Source organism: Equus asinus, chromosome 13 (genome assembly GCF_041296235.1).
Source record: "Equus asinus isolate D_3611 breed Donkey chromosome 13, EquAss-T2T_v2, whole genome shotgun sequence".
In the NCBI taxonomy this organism is placed as follows: domain Eukaryota; kingdom Metazoa; phylum Chordata; class Mammalia; order Perissodactyla; family Equidae; genus Equus; species Equus asinus.
Genome location: NC_091802.1, coordinates 48,120,979 through 48,135,596, shown reverse-complemented (window position 1 = coordinate 48,135,596; position 14,618 = coordinate 48,120,979). Strand labels below are relative to the sequence as shown.

The 14,618-nt window shown below is 44.2% G+C and overlaps 1 long non-coding RNA gene across 1 annotated transcript; it reads right to left on the bottom strand.

The window, feature by feature from the left end:
- Nucleotides 1-8,741: 8,741 nt before the first annotated feature.
- On the bottom strand, nt 8,742-14,618 carry LOC106835574 (uncharacterized). The gene is made up of 3 exons (XR_006512101.2): nt 14,448-14,618; nt 13,163-13,300; nt 8,742-12,566 (listed from the first exon to the last, which is right to left on the bottom strand). It is a non-coding gene; the product is annotated as an uncharacterized lncRNA (long non-coding RNA).

The following is a 14,618-nucleotide window of genomic DNA, read 5'->3' as shown; positions in this document are numbered from 1 at the left end:
GGCCGTGAGTGCTCTCCCTTCCAGCCCCAGGGAAGACAGCAAGGGAGAAGTAGTCCTTACACTACTGTGTGGTCCTGTCACCCACGCTTCCCAGCGCCTATGAGGGCTAAAGGAATGACAGGACTTTCCCCCAACTCAATCAGCAGCATTTTAAAAGTTTCTAATGTTGCCAGGGGCTGGGTGCAGGAAAGAAAGGGGACCAACTGTTTCATGGGTGTGGGGTTTTCTTTTGGAGTGATGAAAATGTTTTGGGACTAGAGGTAGTGGTTACACAACGTCTCAAATGTGTCCTAAATACCACTGAATTGTGCACTTTAAAATGATTAATTTTATGTTATGTGAATTTCATCCCGATTTAAAAATAAATAAATAAAATTTTAAAAGTCAAATGACATATTTAACAAACAAACAAAAGACTGTATTTTTCTCCTTCCTAATAAAGGCTAAGACGTTTCTTTCTAAAAGGAAATAAATAGACCTTTAAAGAATTTCTGGTGTCCCCAAACCTCTCTAGTTGCTGTTTCTTGCTTTTTTTTTTCAGGTTGTACAAAGTGATTTTTTTTAAGGTGTACGATGTGGTGATTTAATATACATATACATTGTGCAATGATCACCACAATCAAGTTAATTAATACATCCATCACCTTACATAGTTACCTTTCTCGGGGGTGAGGGCTGGTGAGAACACTTAGGATCCGCTCTCTTAGCAAATTTCCAGTCTACAATACAGTATGGTTAACTATAGTCCCCATGCTGTACCTGAGCTCTCCAGAGCTTAGTCATCTCATAACTGACAGCTCCTACCCTTTGACCAACATCTCCCCATTTGCTCCGCCCTCCAGCCCTGGCACCCACCATTCCACTCTCTGGTTCTAGGAGTTGACTTTTTTCAGATTCTACATATAAGTGAGATCATACAGTATTTGTCTTTCTGTGTCTGGCTTATTTCACTTCGCATCACGTCCTCCGGGTTCATCCATGTTGTTTTTGCTTTTCAGTTCTTTCCCATATCCACTGCTTTTTCTTCTCTCTCCGGTCAGATTGTTCAGTGCGTGTGCGAGCTCGCAGGCACCTCCGTGGCTCCGCCTTTGCCTCTGCTTCTCTGACCTTTTGCAGGCTCTCCTGTGGTGAGCACCGCTTTGCTGAGTCTGTATTTCTGCAGGCGGTCCTCAAACTGTCTGTGACAGGAAGCTAAGCTTCCTGGGGTCCTGAATCAGCAGAGCAGGAAGGAAATAAAGGCCACAGAAGCGTCGAAGAGGAAGAAGCCAATAGGAAGGCAGAATCCATACGTCTAAGGACAGGTCTGGAGAAGAATAACATATGTTGTGCCTGGAGTCCCATCATCTGAGAATAGAAGCAGAAACTCTGCAGCGAGCTATTTCCTACAACCGAATGACCCTGGGCAAGTCCTTTGCCTCTCTCTGAGGTAGTTTCCCACCTGTAAGAGGAGAATAATCAAATAGCCTCTCCACTGGTGTGAGAATTACAGGCTTCTCCAGACGTGGCTTGGATAGAGTAGGTCTAAAACAAAGTTAGCTCGTACTACTTTTAAACATTTTGGTTTTAAAGTAGGGAATTTAAAAATACCCATTTATTTTCTTCCTGCCTTTCATCTCCCGTTTTCCAGTTAGTAACTAATATCAAATGAGCAAACAAAACAAACCAGAAGGGGCCAGCCCAGTGGCGCGTGGTTGAGTTCACGCTCTCTGCTTCAGCGGCTCAGGGTTCACCGGTTCAGATCCCGGGTGTGGACATGGCACTGCTTGGCAAGCAAGCCATGCTGTGGCAGGCATCCCACATATAAAATAGAGTAAGATGGCCTCAGCAAAAAAGAGGAGGATTGGCAGCAGATGTTAGCTCAGAGCTAATCTTCCTCAAAAAACAACAACAACAACAAAAACAAACCAGAAACTCCCTGGTAGCCTATTTTAGGCATTTGCAATAGAACCAAGATTTCTTCCACAGGGAACTGGCACTCAAAGAAGATAATGTGTCTGAGGACATTTTCATCCTAGATCCTATTGTAGCTGGAAATGGCATTTAAGGCCCAGGAGCCCAACTCCAGTATTTCTAGGTAGTTGAAGGTTCAGAGTGAGGTTTTTCATTCAGCAGAGACAGTAGGAAGTATACCGTTCAGTAATGAATCCTGGGATGGTAAGGTAAGCCTGGTTCTTAGAAGCCTCAGGATGTCCAGGGAACAGCGCGGACTCGGAGATGGGTGAGCCAGGCCTGGGTTTGCCATGAGACCTTGAGCTATTACTTCATTTCCCTGGGCCCTCCTGACCATCACATTGGGGTGTTGAACTACGTGGTCTTTAAAGTTCCTTCGATTCAATGATTAAGGATTCCACTCTCCTAATATCACCAAAAAAAAAAGTAGTTTTGAGGGGTTTTGGCTAAGAACCAGCTAGAAAAAAAACAGACTCCTAAGATCCTTCTTTCAAAAAAACAAAGTGTGTTTTAATTACAAGTCAAATTTCACTTGAAGGGAAAAAAAACAACCTTTAGGCATTTTCTGTTCAGTTTAATTTTAATCCTTCTCCCCAGCAGGTAACTCTTCAGCAGAAAGGTTCCGGAAGGTTCCTCACACTTCCTACCTACAGGCCAGTCACATATAGAAGAGGACTCCCCAGATGCTGAAGAAAGAAAGCTCCCCATTCGGATGACTTGGGTAAATCTCTTGTTCCATTTCTGATGCTATAGGGTTAATCCACTGTAAAGAGAGAGACAAAGCACAGGGATTTTGTGTGTGTGTGTGTGTGTGTATTCCACATTCAAACCAAGCACTTGGCAACCTTCCCTCTCGTATGTTGCAAAACAAGGACATATTGCCTCCAGTGTGATTTTAATAGGCAAGCAGTTTCTTTGGTCCCAGTGCTCGGGTCTAGACTCAGAGACACCAGCACTTTCCCACTGCATTGTCCCCACTTGGGTTAGGATATTGGTTTCCCCCCGTCTTTCTAAAGAACAGTGTGGGAACTCAGGGAGCAGCTACTGGCCCTCGACCACGGCCCAAACTCTTTAAAGGGATTCGCATCCAGATTTACAAACTGTTTTGCAAAACTTGCAGTAATTCACCAGATTCAGATTTTGAAATTGTTGGCACGCAGAAGTGTGTACAATCGTGAAATTCTCATGAGTGGGGTGGGGCAGACTTCTATAAACAGAGTGAACTCCCGTCTCTGCAGTTTCTGTAGAAATATTTATACCCAAAGAGAAGGGTCCCTTCCAGCTCTAGGATGCTATAAAGTAAACGTTTTACTATAAATGAAGTGCTTTGTGAACAAATTTGCCCATTCCCTCAGAAACTTCAGGTGTATAATTTACCTAAACACGTCGTTTTGTCCCATTGGCTTGCCTTGGTAAATGTCCATTACGAGTCTCCTCACGAGAAAAGAGCCAAGTGTTTATTGAGTGTAAGGCAATTTTTTTTAAAGGGACTAAAAAAAAATCTATTGACTCAAGTCTTATGACCAACTTTCATAGTAGTCAGCAGCCCTCCTCAGAGCCACAACAATGAGCCCTCCAATAATAGTCTGCTGGGCTGTCCCAGAAGACGGCAGCAAAGCCCTGGGTTGATGTATCAGTAGTTGCTGAAATTCCTACTTGCACACAGTTGGGTTTCTTTTTTTTTTCTTTCTTTACTTTTTTTTTTCTTTGAGGAAGATTAGCCCTGAGCTAACTACTGCCAGTCCTCCTCTTTTTGCTGAGGAAGACTGGCCCTGAGCCAGCATCTGTGCCCATCTTCCTCTACTTTATATGTGGGACGCCTGCCACAGCATGGCTTTTTGCCAAGCGGTGCCATGTCCACACCCAGGATGCGAACCGGCGAACCCCAGGCCGCTGAGAAGCGGAATGTGTGAACTTAACCGCTGCGCCACCAGACCGGCCCCCTGGGTTTCTTTTCAGTGTAGCCTAATTTTTTCTTCTGGCCCTTGTACCCTGTTTGCTCACCTGATTTAGTTATATAAAAGCTTTATTTGAAGCCAGGAGAGTCTCTGACACTACAAATGACGACTGGAAGTGGATGATGGTTCCTTACACCAAGCAAAGCTCTCCTTCCCAGAACTCTCCTCACAGATAAGAGGCCACAGCCCCAGGGACCAAAGAGTCAGCCTCGAGCAGGCTAGAACAGCTGACCTTCACACTCCTGTTATTCCTGATCTCTGCCTTGCTTGGCCACTCCGATCCTTTCTTCCTTTTCCTGTTTTCCTTGTCTTTTCTTCCTCCCTCTTCGGCTGGAGTCTTACTCACATACACCACAGCTCTTAACCAGAGGTCTTAGTTGTATTTCATCCAGCTTTCCAGAGCATCCTTAGGGTTGTTCCCATTTTCTTCTCCTCTTTCCAAACATCTCCTGTCTCCTCGGCCACCCACCCCCAAATCTAATATCCTTTATGCCACCAGGAAGCCCTGATACTGTCACTTGCGTCATAGATGCAAGATATTCCTTATTGATTACTTTTGTCTTGCTTTGGAATGTGGGCTTTTTACACACCCCAATATCCATTCTCTCCCTCCTTGATTTTTGGATGGAACATGGCTGCCCAGACCGCAATTCACAGCCTCTCTTGCAGCTAGGAGTTGCCCTGGAACCTAGAAATGTAACCAAAGCTGCTATGTACAAGGTCAAGAAAATGTCCTTAAAAGGGAGCATGGGTCACCCTTCTTTGCTCCATCCTGGTTCCTGCTGACTGGAAGGTGTATCTGCTCTCTGGAGCTTGAGTGGCCCTCTTAGATCGTGAGGCTACACACTATCCACCTGAGAGCAGTAGGACAGGAGACGTCTTGGGTCTCTGTCAATGAGGGCCTCCCTACCAGCTCTGGACTGGCTGCCAAGTTTTGTTACTTGAGAGAGAAACTAAACTTCCATCACCTTTAAGCCACTATTATTTTTGAAAGATATGTAGCCAAAAAGACATACTAACATATGGAATTTATAAAGTCATATTGCATGTAAGTCAAGTTTACCTAGACCTATGCGAAAGGATGGACTTCGCAGAGAGAACAAATACAAAGGTAAGAAATTCTAATGACTCAAAGTCCTTTCCACCAGTTTTCACATGTTTACCAGACTCCCTCAGTGCCACAAATGACATCCAATAACAGCTTTAATATCCAGAGGCAGAAGATATTTTAACATTTTGTAACTTTTTTTTGGCATTATTTCAGACTTACCAACAAATTGCAAGAATAGTACAAGGAATTCCCATATAATCTTTGCCCACATTCCTCAAATGTTAACATTTTACCACATTCGCTTTATCATTCTCTATATATCAATTTTGTTTTCCTGAAACATTTGCAAATAAGTTGCAGACACACTGCCCCTTTACCCATAAACGCTTTGTGCGTATTTCCTAAAAACAAAGACTTACGTGGCAACAAGACTACAGTAAGATGATCAAAATCAGCAGATTAACCCTCGTACGCTGCTGTTAGCTAACCTATAGACTTTGTTCAGATTTTGCCAGTTGCCCCAATTATGTCCTTTACGACAAAAGAAAATCCCAAATCATGTGTTCCATTCTATTGCCGTGTATTTGTAGTTCTCTTCAAGCTGGAAACATTTCTGTCTTGCCCTGTCTTTCATAGCCTTGGCATTTTTGAGTTGGTTGTTTTGTAAAATGTCCCTCAGCTCAGGCATATCTGATGCTTTTCTCATGATTAGATTGAGTTTGTGTCTTTGGGGCTGAAATACACCAGAACTAATGCCGTGTTATTTTCAGCGCATCGCGTCGGTAGGCATATGGTGGCAATTTGTCTCATTATTGGTGACGTTAATTTTGATCGTAGGTTAGGATGGTGTCTGCCAGCTTTCTCCACTGCAAAGTTATTATTCTCTCTTTGTAAAACTAGTAAGTATCTTGTGGAGAGATATTGTGAGACTGTGTGAATATCCTGTCAATCTTCCAAATTTTACTTACTAATTTTAGCATCCATTGATGATTCTCACATGAATCAATTATTACTATAACGATTACCCAATCGTGACATTGTAAGACTTTTTCATTTATTTTCTTTTCCAAAGAGGATTGAAATTTACTTTTTAAATTTTTGTTTATGTACTTTTTGAACCACTTTATTGATCTGTGAGGATTGAAATTTAGAACGTGAAAGCAAAAACCCAAGCACATGGTGATCGTCTCCATGAACACTATAAATAAAAGTAATTTACCTGTTAAGAAATCTCTTTTTGAGCCCAGAGCATGTGGCTGGCGCTGTGCTGGGCCCTGGGATTCAGAAGTAAATGAAACACCTCCAAGTCCTCAGGAAGCGCACTCTTTCTAATTGGGGGGACACAAGTGTGAACAGATACCCACTATACAACATGGTGAGGTCGTTCCAGGGTAGTTTAGAACCCGGTGCCTTGTATGGCACAAGCTGGGGTTCCTCTGATGAGTGGCATGAGAGGACCAGCCTTGCTCTCTCTTAAAACTATTTTGCATACACTGATTTCTATGTAGGACAAGGAGCTTTCTGGGAGGCAAAAACTTGAACCCTGTCTGTCATTGATATGTCTGAGGAACTTGGGTGTCCAGAAAGGGGTAAGACTACAGGAAAGGACTACAGAAGCCTTAAGAATGATCTCACTAAGGGCCGGCACCGTGGCCAAGTAGTTGGGTTCACGCACTCTGCTTTGGCAGCCCAGGGTTTTGCCGGTTCGAATCCTGGGCGTGGACATGGTACTGCTCATCCAGCTATGCTGGGGCAGTGTCCCACCTGCCACAACTAAAAATACACAACTATGTACCAGGGGACTTTGGGAGAAAAAGGAAAAATAAAATAAAATCGTGAAAATAAAAAAAGGGGGCCGACCTGGTGTCGTAGCAGTTAAGTTCACACGTTCTGCTTCGCTGGCCCTGGGTTCACGGGTTTGGATCCCAGGTGAGGACATGGCACTGCTTGGCACGCCATGTTGTGGCAGGCGTCCCACATATAAAGTAGAGGAAGATGGGCATGGATGTTAGCTCAGGGCCAGTCTTCCTCAGCAAAAAGAGGAGGATTGGCAACAGATGTTAGCTCAGGGCTAATCTTCCTCTTCTTCAAAAAAGAAAGAATGATCTCACTCTAAGGAAAGACACAATTAGCTGAGTGAGACAGCCTCCCATGCCCAATAGGCCCAGCACTCAATTTATGGAGGTCTTGCCCAACATCGTGTCACACATGAAATATGCTCACAGTCCACATTACATGAATTTGTATGTATTTATGTTCATTTTATATGAGTTGGGTTTTCATTGATTAGTTGACATATTATTTGTATTTTGTCAGCATTTTGTTAATTTTGAAGAATTTTTTACAGTTTAAAGCCAGTACATTTTTTTTAGGTCTCAAATCTTTTTTTAGGCTGTTACAAAGCTCATAAGCCCTAGGAATCGCACCTGAAGTACTCAGTAAATTTTTTTTCTTAAGTTGAAAGAAGTTTTATCTACTTTGTCTCAGAGACAAACGTCCCCGAACTAATCAAACCTTCTTCTTAAAAAAAAAAAAAGCAAGCAGGGGCCCGGCCCGGAGGCTGAGTGGTGAAGTTCACATGCTCTGTGTCAGTGGCCCAGGGTTTTGCAGGTTCGGCTCCTGGGTGCAGACCTGGCACCACTCGTCAGGCCACGCTGAGGCGGCGTCCCACATGCCACAACTAGAAGGACCTGCAACTGGAATATACAGCTATGTACTGGGGGGCTGTGGGGAGAATAAGAAGAAAAAAAAAGGAGGAAGATTGGCAACAGATGTTAGTTCAGGTGCTAATCTTTAATTAAAAAAAAAAAGGCAAAGCCTCCAGCTTTATTCAGATATAATTTACATAGCATAAACTTCACCCATTTAAAGTGTACAATTCTCTGGTCTTTAGTGCATTTACAGAGTTGTGCAACCATCATCACTATCTAATTTTAGAACATTTCATAACTTCAAAAAGAAACCTTGTACCCAGTGCAAGTGACTCCCCGTCCTTGCCCTGGTCCCTGGCAACCAGTAAGCTCGTTTTTGTCTCTATAGATTTGCCTTTTACGGACATTTCCTATAAATGGAATCATATAATATGTGGTCTTTGTGACTGGATTCTTTCAACTTAGCCTAATGTTTCTGAGGTTCGTCCATGCTGTAGCGGGTATCAGTACTCCATTTTTATCGCTGACTGGTATTACATTGTATGGGTAAAACACATTTATTTATCCATTCACCAGTTGATGGGCAGTTGGATTGTTTCTACTTTTTGGCTATTGTGAGCAATGCCGCTATGAACATTTTGTGAAAGTCTTTGTGTGGACTTCTATTTCCATTTCTCGAGGAGTGGAATTTCTGGGTTATGTGGGAACATTTTGAGAATTGCCAAACTGTAGTCCACAGTGATTGCACCATTTTACATTCCCGCCAGCAGTGAAAGAGGGTTCCACTTTCTCCACATCCCCACCAACACTTGTTCTTGTCTTTTTTATTCCAGCCATCCTAGTGGTTAGAAAGTGATGTCTCATTGTGGTTTGGATTTGCGTTTCTGCAATGACTAATGATGTTGAGCATCTTTTCATGTGCTTATTGGCCATTTTTATATCTTCTCTGAGAAATGTTTATTCAAATTTTTTGCCCATTTTTTAATTGGATGATTTGTCTTATTATTAAGTTGTAAGAGTTCTTTCTTTATATTTTCCAGACAAGTCCCTTATCAGTTATATAATAAGCTAAGCTAATTTTTTTCCCATTCTGTGGATTGTCTTTCCGCTTTTTTGGTGATGTCATGTGAAGTGTAAAAGTTCTTAATTTTGATAATGTCCAAGTTATGAATTCTTCCTTTTATTGTTTGTGCTTTTGGTGTCGTGTCTAAGAAATCACTGCCTAACCCAAGATTAGGAAGATTTATTCCTATGTTCTCTTCTAAGAGTTTTATAATTTTAGCTCTCACATTTAGGTCTATGATCCATTTTGAGTTAATTTTTGTGCATGGTGTAAGATACGCATTCACCTTAATTCTTTTGCCTGTGGATATTTGGCTGTCCTGGCACCATTTGTTGAAAAGACTATTCTTTCCCCATCGACGTGTCTTGGAATCTGAATTTACAATGGTTCTGAAACAGATCCAGTGAAAGGGTCTGAGAATTAGGGAAAGGTGATTATTTCCAGGTATGATGTGACTGCTGACACTTGAACCTGTCCTGCAGACCTCCCAGACAGTAAGCCTGCATCTTGCGAGCAAAGTAGCAGCCTTCTGCTTCCTGTGGAGTTCCAGTTTGACTGGCATTGCGCTTGGTGGGTTTCCAGTTCCATCAGCACCTAGGTGGTGGTCCTAGCAATGGAATCGAAGTCTTACCCACAGAGCAGCACTATATGTAACTGTCAAGACGTGGATTCATTAGCTCCAAGTTCAGGTAGCTACAATGGCAACCAATGACCAATGGTTTGTGAATATGTCTAAGTACTCTGGCATTTCCTGAAGCGATTTTGTGGAAGTAGAAGAAGCTATTATAAAGGATTGGAAGGAGGAGAGCTCAGAGCACCTGAGATTTGGGCATTCATTTAAACGAGGTCCTGCCTGTATTCATTGACTGGTAAAGTCTGAGACACCAATGTATGTGCACAATGCACAATGGGGCCCCCATGCGCTCTTCCCGGTGTTGCAAAGTGTCAAGACCGAGCAAAGGCCTAGGAATGTGGGGAGAAATCAGTTGGGGACACCAAAACCAGGAATTTGAGGCCAAAGAGCATAGATGGACCAAAGCCAAAACCAGGAGTGAAACAGGGAGATGTGCCAGGAGCCAAATGTCAGGATCCGGGAAGACAGGCTACAACAGAGACATTAAAATCAGGAGTGTAGGTTGTAACAGTGAGACACTGGAGACAGAAACCAAGGATAACATTGTGACTGGGAGCCTAGGTGATCTCGTAGTGGGGTTTAGTGGCAAATTGAGTGATTTACCCACTGGTCAGCCTTAAGAAACTCCAGGCGTTCTCCTCAGAGACACTCATTTCTGCATCCCAGAGAGGTGAGTTCATGGCACAGCTGGCCTCAAAGTTGGTGCTTGTGACAGCTCCTGACACAAGGCACACGTGTGTTGAATGCCTTCTACGTGCCTTGTGTGGCAACATGTATCCTTGGAGGTAGAAGCTACTGTCATAGTGTAAGACAAATCCTGCTCTCAGGAAGCTGAAAAGACAGCTGGCTTAGAATGTTCCCAGGGTTGCCACAGGTCTTGGGGCTGTGTAGTCTCCACTCAGTTTAAACACAATGGCGATCAATGACCAGCCCTATAATTCATAGACGCATGTCCAGGTCAACACAGCTAATAACTGGAAGAGCCAGGATTAAAATTCAAGTTTCTTTACTCACATGTGGAGCTTTATCTTCTACACCGTGGAAGACTCAGAAGCACAGTGAAAGGGAGAAAGAAAAGAACTGAAACTTGACTATTTCTGTAGGGAAGAATGATAAGAAGAAAGAGCAGGGAAGGGACACTGGAGGGGAAGGGGTTAAAGGGGAGGGCGAGCAGTGAGAGTCGAGGGAGGACTTAGGGAATGTGTTAGTCACGGTCCCCTAGAGAAACAGAACCAATAGGAGCTATATGTCGCCCCTATTTTCTCTGTGTGTGTGTGTATATGTATACACACACAAAGACACACGTATATACATATCTTTATATATAAAAAGATTTACTATAAAGAACTGGATTACACGATTATGGAGGCTGAGAAGTCCCAAGATCTGTAGTCTGTAAGCTGGAGACCCAAGAAAGCCAAGGGGATAGTTCCAGTCTGAGTCCAATGGTGTACGTTCTGGTCTGAAGACAGGAGACCGATGTCCCAGCTCAGCGGTAAGGCGGGGAAATCTCCCTCTGACTCAGCCCTTTGTTCTGTTGATGTCTTCACTTGATCGGGTGAGGCCCACCTCCATGAGAGAGGGCAATCTTCTGTACTCAGTCCACTGATTCAAATGCTAACTTCATCCAGAAACACCGTCTCAGACACACCCAGAATAATGTTTGACCAAATGTCTGGGTACCAGCAGCCCACTCAAGTTGACATATAAAATTAACCAGCACATGGTAACAAGGAAGAGTCAAGGCATCACTTTCCAAAGGGTCCCAAAGACCCCAGCAACCGGCTCTGCCCCAAGTTGGGAAGCTTTGTAGGTAAATCAGGGATTCTCTAAGAAGGTGGTACTGCTCCCTACGAGAATTTTGAAATCTGTAGGGATATTTTTGATTTTGATAATCAATGGGGAGTGCTACCATTTAATACTTGGAGACCAAAGATGCTAGACATCCTACAACACATGTGGCAGCACAGGACTTTCAACCAGATATTTGTGGAGGCAAAAATTATCAGGTCGGTGTTAGTTATCATGTAGGTTTTATCTCGGCATAGATCCTAACTCCACTTTACTTATAACCACAGAGTATCTTAGCACATTTTTATTAAACCTGAAAGTTTCAGGGATCCAACTGTCACATAAATTCAGGGACAGTTGTGCTTGGTTTTGTACATGTCGTAGTCTGTTTGGGCTGCTATAACAAAATACTATAAACTGGGTGGTTTATAAACAGAAATTTATTTCTCACAGTTCTGGAGACTGGAAGTCCAAGATCAAGATGCCCTCACAGTCGGGTGCTGGTGAAGACTCTCTTCCAGGTTGCAGACTAGACTTCTCATTGCATCCTCACGCGGTAGAAGGCGCAAGCCAGCTCTCTGGGGTCTCTTTTATAAGGGCACCAGCCCCATTCATGAGGGCTCCACCCTAAAGACCTAATCCCCTCCCAAAGGCCCCAGCTCTTGACGCCATCACCTTGGGCCTTAGGTTTTCGACTTACGAATTTTGGGGAGACAAAAACATTCAAACCATAGCAACAGGAGTCTTCCAAAAGTTATTTATTCCTTTGGAAGGGATGTCACTAAGGGCCACACTGCTTGTGGTATTTGAGCCAATAACGCCATCCACCCACACCAGTCTGCCTTTACAGTGTCTGTTCATGGCGCTTCTATGTATAGGTACGAGCATCCACTTATTTCCTTGTATCTTCCAGTGTAGTCAAACCCAAGCATTCACACATTAAATATTTTATTTATATTATTTTTTTATAAATTACTTTCCATTTGTTCCTCCTTTATATTGGGGCTTTATATTGTGGGGTTTTATTTTGGTTTTGGAATTACATATGTACATTACTTTATGTATGAATGTCATTACAGGAGAACAGAGAGGGCATTACGAAATATTTGGTTAAAAGGAAGGCATTGGGTCTGATCCAGTTGAAAACAACTGAGCCAGACAAGGGTATGCTTCCCAACCACCCTCCGCTTCCCATTCCATGTGGCTTTGGGTCTACTTTTAAACCCTTCACAAAGAGCCGCTTACACACTAATTAGTATTCAATGTTTATTTAGTTTAGGGAAAGGCCAGCAAAGAGTTATCCAGAGCTGAGTGTAGCTCCTTTGTCCAAGATCCCCTTCAGGCATCAGCAACCCCCTCTTCATGGATCATTAGCAGCAAAGAGTACCCTCCAAAGGGTGACCGTACAACCGGGCAGGCTTGCCCAGTCCCTTGCTCCACGAAGGCCAGCTGGAGACTCCATATGGAACTGAGAAGGACAGGGCCTCGTCAGGCAGATCGGCGAATGCAAACAGACTTTGCCCTCCCCCTTGTCCCTGGGACTGTCTCAGAGGATGCCCTCACTCTCTTCTGCAGCCGTTCTGGTTTTCCAAGGGCCACAGCAGGTCCCAGTTTCCACAGTCCTCATCTCATTCCTAACAGTTCTGTCCATTCCACTCCATAAAAGTTCTTGCCTGTGTAGATTTTCCTCTGAGATTTTTCTGAGCTCATTCTCCCAGCCTCATCTTCTTGCCAGTTCAGGACTGCCAACCCACCCTTTCAAATCCTGGCTATGGACTTGATGTTTCAAGCCCAAACTTGCTTCCTCGTTTGCCCTTTCTCAAGACTCCACACCAGTTCCCCTTTGCACCACCACCCAGAACACATACCTGACCCACCCTTGCTGGGGCCCCAGTTTCACTCTCGTTCCATTGCCTCATAACAGCTGACCTAGCACACTCTCTCCCAAGCCCAGCCCCAACTCCAAGCTCCTGGCCTGAGCTAGAATCCAAGGCTAGATTGGCCAGGGAGAGAAGGTCAGACAGTTGCCTCAACTTTGCCTTTGTGGAAGTCGGAACCACTTACCCTGACTGTGTGTGTCTCATAGCTGCTATTGCTCTTCTCTTGGAGGCGAGGATGGCGTCTCCCACCACCGATGTGATGTGTCTTTTTCACATTTGAGAAAGAGCAACCAGTGCCCATTGTCTTTACCTAAGAGCAGCCCTGTCAGGGAGGCCTAAATCAGCTATTTGGGCAGGTTCAACTGTTCATCCTGCAAAGTCTCCTCACCATTTCTCTTAGGGCATTTCTGGGGTTTGTGCTGAACCAAGTATTTCTGATGCTTGCTAGAGGATACAAGATTATATCCAACATATATTCAGATTATCACTCCTTTCTTTTCTTTTCATTTCATTTCTTTTTGAGGAAGATTAGCCCTGAGCTAGCATTTGCTGCCAATCCTCCTCTTTTTGCTGAGGAAGACTGGCCCTGAGCTAACATCCGTGCCCATCTTCCTCTACTCTATATGTGGGACGCCTGCCACAGCATGGCGGGCCAAGCGGTGCCATGTCCACACCCGGGATCCGAACCCGCGAACCCCGGGCCACCGAAGCAGAACGTGTGAACTTAACCACTATGCCACCGGGCCGGCCCCATATCACTCCTTTCTTACACCTCCAACCCCTAACCACAAACACCTAGCTGTTTGCTACATGTAAAATAAACGAAATCTATTAGAATCCTGAATATAGTTCAATCTTTTTTCTTTGGATAATTTAGAAATAGCCTCTAGAGTATTCTGCGACGTAGTAGAAAGAGAATTCTTACAAATCTCTCCCTTCTCTCCCCTCAGGCAGCCCTTGTCCTTAAACCCCCACCCCTTCCTAATCCTTCCCCCGCTCTCTCCCCCATCCATCACCCTTCCGCACAGAAATGATCGAGCCCCAACTCCCCTCATTCTCCCTCTCTGTGTCTTGCAAATTTCACAGGCCTTTGGTGTCAAGAGGATATTGATGGCCTTTCTCCTCTACCCAGCTACTGCTGCTTCTGCAGAGCAGCCGGTGGGCTCCAGAAACTCAATACCTCCCAGCTTTCCCGGGGAGATGGGAAGAGTGAGTCTGGTTTCAAAGACGGGGGGAGGTTCCCCTTGGAGCTGCTGCTGGTTTCTCCTAGTGTATTTAAAATCAAATGTCTCTTGCCTTGATGAGGATTAATTTTCTTCCAAAACTCTCTCCTGTCTGGACTACATAAGAAATTTGTATTCCTTCTATTAGCACAGCTTTGACTGGTTCCCATAAACTAATCTCTTAAGCCCGAGCCTCGTGAGCATGCGCATTTTCCTTGCCTATAGTTGCATGACAAAGCATCCTACCTCGGCTCGCAATGATTGCTGGCAGGCCCAAATCGCCAGGAAGTTTCTCCCTCGACCACAGGTCTGGTGCCTTGGGGATGGCAGCAAGATAAAAGTTCAGTTCACGCAGCCTCATCACAATTACAATTATTATTCACGTCTCTGTGCCCTACCCCCAGGCTGGGAGAGCCA